The sequence below is a fragment of the Lontra canadensis genome, unplaced genomic scaffold (genome assembly GCF_010015895.1).
Source record: "Lontra canadensis isolate GAN:19392208 unplaced genomic scaffold, GSC_riverotter_1.0 scaffold103, whole genome shotgun sequence".
Taxonomy (NCBI): Eukaryota; Metazoa; Chordata; class Mammalia; order Carnivora; family Mustelidae; genus Lontra; species Lontra canadensis.
In genome coordinates this window covers 1,044,751-1,053,761 of record NW_022631097.1, presented here as the reverse complement: position 1 = coordinate 1,053,761, position 9,011 = coordinate 1,044,751, and the positions used below count along the sequence as shown (strand labels likewise).

General features: G+C 42.6%; 1 long non-coding RNA gene across 1 annotated transcript; it reads right to left on the bottom strand.

Annotated features, from left to right (window-relative positions):
* Positions 1–885: 885 nt before the first annotated feature.
* LOC116855493 lies at positions 886–8,012 on the bottom strand. The gene is made up of 3 exons (XR_004380361.1): positions 7,843–8,012; positions 6,935–7,000; positions 886–988 (listed from the first exon to the last, which is right to left on the bottom strand). It is a non-coding gene; the product is annotated as an uncharacterized LOC116855493 (long non-coding RNA).
* Between the last annotated feature and the right edge of the window lie 999 nt (positions 8,013–9,011).

The following is a 9,011-nucleotide window of genomic DNA, read 5'->3' as shown; positions in this document are numbered from 1 at the left end:
TCGGAGGAGTCTATTTTACCAGTGGTGGCAAAAAAATTTCATGGTGTTTGGTCGACTCAGTCAGATTAAGAATCTTAGCAGCTATTAACTGATCACCCATTGACCAGTCACATACTCTGTATGATTCTTAATTTTTATATCACAGCAATCACAGAAAAGCAGGCATTATTATACTCATTTGTCAGATGAGTAAACCAAGGCTCAAAGATTAAATAACTTACTACAGATCACAAATTGGTAAATAAATGGTAAAGCAAAACTGTTTTTAACAATTTTATAGGGGCATAATTTTCATACAATTTACTTATTTTAGGGTTGCCTAATTGCAAGCATCTCTTGATTTCGCTCTGGTCATTATCTCAGGGTCCTGAGAGCGAGCCCTGCAACAGGGAGTCTGCTTGGGATTCTCTCTCCCCCTTTCCCTCTGCCCCTCCCACCACTAGTTGGTTTCTGTACCCCTCTCTCTCTAAAATAAATTTAAAAATCTTTATATTTATTCATTTTAAGTGACAAGCTTGACAATTCTTTGTAAATTTATACACTTACGCAGTTATCACCACTATCTAGTTTAAGAAAACTTTTATCATCCCAAAACGTCCCTCAAAAGCAAGGGCAGATTTGAACCCTGATCTCTCTGGCTCTAAACTCATGTCACACCACAAAGGCCCTGGCAACATCAAGTAACAAAACTAATTTTTTTAGGCAGAAAAAACTCAAATTAACTCCCATTAGCTCCCCGTCCATGTGAGGCACCAACATACCACTAGAACCGTACCCTCATTCCATGATCTCAGCAAATTCAAAAGTTTACTAAAATTTGGATATGCCTCATACAAGTAGAGCAAAAAAAAAAAAAGCAGAGATACTGTGTGCTATTTTTTTTTAATGTAAAAGCAGTTAGAAATGGGGAAAAAAAATGAAAAATAAACTCCAGGAGGAAGGTAGGATGAAATCAGCTGAGCAAGGACATAGGATGGAAAAATGTAATCTGTGGATGAAGAAAAGAAAGTAATAGAAATCAGGAGTTTGGGTCATGGAAGACAAAGACTTGAACAGAAGCTTTTCTTTGATATGCAACATAAAACTGTTCAGATACAGAACGAAATGACTTACTAAGCAGAAATTAAAACTTAAGAAATAGAACTATACAGTATTAAGCAAGTCAAACAAAAATAAAAACACACACACACACACAAAAATAGAAACACAAAGTGAAAAACATTCATAGTAATTAAAGTTGTAAAGTTAAGGGGTTGCCTGGGTGGCTCAGTCAGTCAACTATCTGCTGTTGGCTCAGGTCATAATCCCAGGGTCCTGGGACCAAGCCGCAAGTCTGGCTCCCTGCTCAGCAACTACTAACAGAACATAATTTTTATGATTACTTGACATTAATAAACATTATAATACATAAATTATTGAATGATTTCTGTAGTGCCCTGATTACCCTGAACTATTCTCAGTCTGGTCCAGCAGGCTCAATAGTGCAAAAAATACTACACTTTCTAGTCAAAAGACATGCCTTTTAGAAATTATTATAAAACTGTTCCAGTATTACAAAAAAAAGTCCTTTAAGTTATGAAACCATAATTTCAGCTCCAAACTCTTAGAATAATAAATCAGATAATATATCTATCTAGGTGGGTACAGCAAAAGTATTGACATTGACATAAAGTAAAAAAACTAAAGAATTTGTCTCATTGTATGTCACATTTTGTGAACTTTCTTCTGTCTGAAAACTATAACTAAGCACCACAATCTTACTTAAAATTGCCATTTAAGTATTTTTCTTAACCAACCTAAATGTACAGTTAGAAAGAAATGTTTACTCTAAGAATTGTAACCTCTTTCCCAATTTTTTAATGTGGTTACAACAATTAATTCTACTAGTAAATTACAATTACTCTTAAATTACAATTTAATATTAATTTTAAATGAGAACCATATTAAAATATTTAATAATTTAAGAATAAAATGTTTTAAAACTTTTTTTAATGAAGCTATAGCTGGCATATAACATTGTATTATTAGTTTAGGTGTATTTTTTTCTAACCTTTAAATCTGAAATTCACGTTAACAAATTCAACCTTCAAATTCACTAGGAACACCAGGAGAAAAAAATCTAGTACACTCTGGAAAAGTAGGAGAAACCTGATCCTCGGCAATCTATTGAGATTAAAAAGCATGGTTAAAACGGTAATGTAATTCTTCAAATATAAACAAAAACTAGACAACATGTAATAATGAAATACTCAGATCTTTTTTCTTATTACCTACTTACCCTAATATCCAAAGTTTACTCTTAAATCATTTCTTGTAATAGTAAGTATAAATACTTACAAGACAGTAATCAAATCAATAAAAATAAAACCCCAAAAATCATATACTTCTTTCAATTTAAGGACCATGAATTTTTCTTAAATTTTGTTACTTCTAACTTTCAATGAACTGCTATTAAGTTAAAAATAACATAGGGGGCACCAATGGATTAAGACTCTGCCTTTGGCTCAGGTCATGATCTCAGGGTCCTGGGACTGAGCCCTGCATTGGGCTCTCTGCTCAGCAGGGAGGCCGCTTCCCCCACCCCAACCCCACCGTCTGCCTCTCTGCCTACTTGTGATCTGTCAAATTAATAAATAAAATCTTAAAAAAAAAAAATAGTACTAAGAACAAATCCCAAACAAGTCACGTGACCAAGTGATTTCATAAACCTCTCTAAAACATCTTTTTTAAACTCCACAACCGATTTTCCCATTGGTTTACAAAAATTATTCTGCAGTTCCAAAGTGTTATATAACACTTGATGCAAAAAATTAATAGATTTTAAAATACACAATAAAACAACAAATATGCTCACACAATCCAAATTTTAACACATTTAAGATGACCAATTTATCTTGTTACCAAGTTTGTGTCTGGTGCTGGCCCTTATAATTTCCTTACTGTTTCTATTTTAATAATAGAAACCTAAGATTCCAAACTGACTTGTTTAAAAAACAGGTTGCAGATAAAAAAAAATTTGCAACTCCAACTATGTAGAACAGAATTTTCTTGCTGGTATATAACCAAAATAGAAAATAAAATACAACTGTTACTCAGAATCCCAAAGTTAAAAATTATGGATTTATGCAACAGCAGTTTTTCTGACAACCTTATAGGTCTTACATATTAGAGTTGTGCATAAAAACTTCAGATTTGAATAGTTCAAAGTCCTGTTAAAGACTAAAATCCTAATTCCACTCTCTGACAGGAATAGAAAATTAAACAAATGAAATTAAAAAATGGAAAATGCATGGAGTCAAAGTAACTTAAAATGCCCTACACAAACACTATTTGAGAATCCAGTGGGAGAAAACATTTGCATTTGGGCTCATCTAAAAATATACACACAAACTGAATATCTCAAAGTCTTCTTAAAATAAATGTTATTCAATACAATAACATATATGTTAATAGTTCATGGGGCAGAGACAGATATTAATGTCTAGAAGAAAAAAATATAAAATTTCTAATTATACCACACCTTTTCACAACATAGAGCGCCCAATATTTCATACATACTCTTTCCATCACAATACTACTACAGCATCTGATTTTAAGACTCACTTCATCTCAAATGCACTGTTTATGCACTTTTGTACCTCAAAGGCAAAACAGAATAATCTTTAAGAAAAGAACACTCTGCACTCACAGTGGAACCTGCTTAAGATACTCTCTCTCCCTTCCCCCCTTAATAAAAAACGAAACAAAACAAAAAAACCACTGTGGTAAAAAGACAATACATCAAGCTCTATATCCATGCAAAATTCTGAAACATTCAAATGTCAGCTTCAGTGTGGTATCTGAGTGATTCAGGGTTGTCTCACCACATGAGGTACAAAAAAATCTGCCCCATAAGATTATGCAACATTGAAAAGTAGAAATCACCCTGTATCTTTTAAGAAGATACAGTTTTTAAGTGTAAAAACTGTGTTTAAGAAGAGGACAGGCGGGGGGCGCCTGGGTGGCTCAGTCTGTTTAAGCATGAGACTCTTGGGTTTTGGCTCAGGGCATGATCTCAGGGACATGAGATCAAGTCCCAAGTGGGGTTCTGAACTTAGCTCAGAGTCCGCTTGAGATTCTCTCCCTCTCCCTCTGCCTCAACCCCCACTTGTGCACACATGCACTCTAAAGCATTAAAATAATTTTTTTTTAAATCTTTAAAAATGACAGGCGTGGGGCGCCTGGGTGGCTCAGTTGTTAAGCGTCTGCCTTTGGCTGAGGTCGTGATCCCAGGGTCCTGGGATCCAGCCTACTGGGCACCTTACTTGGTGGGAAGCCTGCTTCTCCCTCTTCCACTACCCCTACTTGTGTTCCCTCTCTCACTTGTGTCTCTGTCAAGTAAATAAATAAAATCTTCAAAAATAATAATAAAATGTCAGGCAGGATAAAGGGGATACATACTATTAAGGATGCACTAAATAAAGATGACATAAATATAAAAGAGTACTTTTAACTGCTGAAACCCTTCATATATACACATAAAAGCAACTAACTCACATTAAGTGCCCAATAATAAGTATAACAAAGAACTTATTTAATCAAGGTCAATTAAATCATAAGGTTATCTTCATCTTACTGTATGGCATGTTAAAGCACCATTAGTTGGTCTTTTTAAACAAAAGAATTTTAAATTCTGAGCTAAATCATTAAGCGTAACAAGGACCACCTTTCAGTATTATCAGAAAGAACCATGGCTTTCATAATTATATTTGTGTTGACATTACATATCGTCCTACGTATAGTCCTGATATTACATACAGTTATACATTTTGTTTGTCCTCATCTCCAAATGTCTATTAAATATAACCAATTACCAACCTTTCCTCTATCAACATCTCAATTAAGAACCAAGAAAAAAATCTGAGAAAGTTAAATTTTTTGTGAAAATACGTGGTAATAAGCATTGCCCATCTATGTGGAAGATCTGATCCTTGATCCATTACATCAATGACTTAATCCCTGAAGAGCCTTAAATTCATCAGACAATATATTCATTCAAGTTGCAGTATTTAAGAGAGATTCTGTACACAGATTTACTGAAAAGAACATATTACTTCTGATACAAATAGATGGTTTTTTAAAGATTTTATTTATTTTTGTGAGTGAGCACGGGCATGCACACACACACCAGTAATGGGAGGAGAGAGAAGCAGACTTCCTGCCCTATGTGGGACTCAATCCCAGGACCCTAGGTCATGACCTCAGCCGAAGGCAGATGCTTACCCAACTGAGCCACCCCGTCACCCCTCAAATAGACAGTTTTTAAACAAGACATAACTGCAGTTCTATAATTTTTTTTAAAAGGTACTCAGTAAGATTCAAACATTTGCTATCTATCTACCTGTTCTCTAGGATAAGCTGAAAGGATTCTAACCTTGGCTTTTTCACTGTTTCAATTTCCAAATGTATAAAACCAGTACACAGGACAGCTTAGTTGCTGAACTTAAGGCACCTTAATCAAACCGCTTGTCTGATACTACTATTACTACCTGGTACTTCCCTATGCCTCTATTTTCCCCTCTACAAATTAGAAATAAAAACAGTACATGTATCACTGGTCTCTCACAATATCACACTACCACAGAGTACTTTTTTGTGAGGATTATATTACTTAATTCATTTAAAAGTCGGTCTGGATATGTGTTGATAATTATAAAATGTAAATGACAGAAATACAAAGGTTCAGCATGTTGTCCTCACTCATTAAATTTAACTTTCATTAATAAACTTTTTTTTTTTAAACGTAGAATTGTACTGGCAAATAATGAGGGTTCAACATGTGCCACATTTATTAGTCTGAAGGCTACTTGCTAAAACTAAAGGAAATAATACACAAAAGTGCCTTGTATTGTGCCTAGAATGTTGTGTATTAAAATATAAGTTGCCATCCTCACATCGTCTTTCAGGTCAGTATTCAGCAAAATATTCATCACCTATTAATTATCTTTTGATCCATTTGGGACTTAATATTTAAGCCCCTGTATTTATGACTGTATTTATGACTCACCTCTGACAAAGCACTACAAGTTACAGTATCAACTGTCAATGAAATACAGTGTGTCCAGAGCTCAGGAAATACAGAGTCCAGAATGGAGCTTCACTGATATTTTGTACCTAATCTCAACTGACAGAAATTTTGACTGGTTTTGTTTATTTTATTGTCTAGCATATTATAAGACTGCTCCTCAAAACCAACAAATTACATTTGTTGCATTAAACAATAACTCAGGTGACACATTCAAGAATGACTCAAGTGAAGACTAATCAACACAGAAGATGGACGACCAAGAGATTATCTGGAGCAGTGGAGTGGTGTAATCTGCATAGGAGCTAGTTACCTAGTTGAATAAACTTAAAGTACTAGAAGAGTTGATTTCATGCCCTTTCCTAAACAAAGTCATGAAAGAGATCTACCAACTATGAACCCTAAGCGTCTTTTAAATCAGACACAAACGGAAAGTCAAATGACTGTATTTTTCCAATACCTACAATCAATTATCCATTGTAAAGGAAGAAAGTGTTAAAGATGGTTGCATGCATAGCATTTAAAACGAAGTAACTTCAATTCCCACTTTGGAACTCTAGAGGGCACCAGAAATATGCCCTCCTTTGCACCACCCCTCCTCCCGGGTAACGTGAGCAGCTGCAGGAGCCCGTCGTCTGGTTGCTGAGGTTGGTATTGCAGCAGCAGGAGAGATTCTGTCTGCAGCGGTGGAAACAGCAGCGCCCACTCCCAGCTGCCTCACCAGCCATTACCCAGGCTTCACCCCGGGGGCAGCTGCCACCGAAGGGAAAGCTCCTCCCCCTCAAAACAACGGGGACAGACAAGTCCCATGGCTGAACCCCTACAACCTGACAAGATCCTCTAAGAACAAATTAAGGGCGAAGGACTCACAATGGGGGTGTTTTCTTCACTTTCTGCCAAAGATGCACCAACTGGGGTTGAAGGCGATTCCTGGTCCTGGGGTAAGAGGAAAAATGAAAAATGGATCAAGAACATCCAACCATGTGGGAAAACCGAGCCGTTTCCACCAGGAGGAAGACGATAAGGGAGTAAGAGGTCAAGGAGGTTTGGCCCTTCTATTATTACTCCCCAGCCCGCAACCAGCAATCCCCTCCTACGTAAAGTAGAGGAAAACCACGCAAAATATATATCTGGGAACAAAACCCACGTGAAAAGCAAAATCTGGAGGGAGGAGGCTGGAGGGCACCAAGCCTGCTACTGGGAAGGGGCGGGTGGGGGGGGGAAGGGCAAACGTTGCCTCGACGCCAGCAAGGGAATTGTATTCCCTCCTAAATTTGCCCACCCAGCGTCATCCCGTCACTCTCCGCACCAATTCGGAGGTAAGGGGCGGCTCACGTCACCCTCGGGGTGCTATCTCCCATATTTGCCCCAAGCAGTTGCCCTGGGCCCGAGACTTGCCCCCCCCCCCCCCCCCCCGCTTGCAGTCGGCGACCGGCAGCGCTGCCTCCCCGTCCGCCATTAGAGACCCAGCCAAACAATACGTGAGGAGCAAGAGCCGCGCAACGAAGCCCAGGGAAGAGAAGAGCGACGGAGGGGACCGGGTGGGGAAAGAGGCAGCACCCGCGCCCCGAAAAACTTGGGGACCTCAGGCTACCGCGGAGACGGTCGGAGCGCAGCCCCGAGAGCGGGAGAACGAACTGAAGCGCCCCTCCCCCCACCCTTCCACCACCACCCCCCCGCCGCAAGAAAGAAAGGAAAAATACCCCGCGACCTCCCACAGCCCCGACCCGGGCAGCCCCCGCCCCCCGAGAGACCCCCGCCTCTGGCGTCCGCCTCACCCAGCCCTCCCGGCCTCGCCCTCACTCTCGCAGCCCTTCGGGCCGCACGCGAAGACGCCTGTGACATGAGCGGAGCCCGGAGCAGCCCCCGAGGCCCCGACGCGGTAGCGGCTACGGCAGCCGCGCCGCGGGGTATTAATCCCGGGTCGGTGGGAGGCTCCGGAGGCTGCCCTCACCCATCTCCGCCTCCCCAGTCGCCTCCGCCTCCGCCTCCTCCTCCCGAGGCTGCGCTGCTCCCGGCCACCCCCACTATCGGCGGAACTAGACTGGAAAGACAGCGGGGATAATAAGCCTCACCCGGTTCTGGCTGCTGCTCCGCGGAACGAACCTCCCCTCCCCCGGCCCACCCCCCCCTTCGGCAACACGCACAACTCCGCTCGGTCCAGTCCCGGGTTTAGCGCTGGTGAGGAGGAGGAGGCGGAGGAGGCGACGGCGCGGCAGAGCCCGGGAAGGCCCCGCCCTCCGCACCCTCATTGGCTGACTGGAAGGGCGGTCCGGGGCACCTCGGGGACGTCCATTGGCTACCTCTGCCTTCCTTCAGGCCCCCCCCCCGAGGGGGTGGTCCGGAGGGCCGTCCATCAGGGACAGACCACACCCCCCCGGCGTTGCCATTCCACTCCCCCCTCGGCCGGCGCTCGGCCCTCGGCCGCGTCCTCTCTCCTCCTTACCCCCGCCTCCCAGACCACCCCCGCCTCCCAGACCGCCCCCACCCCCAGGTCTGTCAGGGTTAGGCAGCCGGAGTTTCGCTACCCGCTGCACGGCCTCCGGCTCGGTACCTGGGGGCCTAGGGTGCTCTCCAGGGCCCCGCACAGCCAGAGGGACGGAGGCCCTGGCCGCCTGCCCTAGCTCGGGCCTGGACGCCCAGGCCCCTGGAGCCGCTCCCAACAACCCTGCCCGAGGAGCGACGCGGCCTCGATGTCCCCAACGCCCTCCCTGTCCAATGCCTGAAGCCCCCCGTGAGGGGCGAGCCCGGCAAGGGGCTGGAGCGAGGCAAAGTGGGAGGTCGGGGAAGCGCGTGAAGTGAGTTCCCGAATGTGCTGAGGGGAGTGGGAACACTTCCACCCTCGCCTCACCCCCGTGGGGAATTGTCCCCCCCACCTCCCGTCATGGCTGCAGGAGGAGACGACGTCCTCCATTTTGTCGGGACTGCTGTGGGAACTTGGGACCAA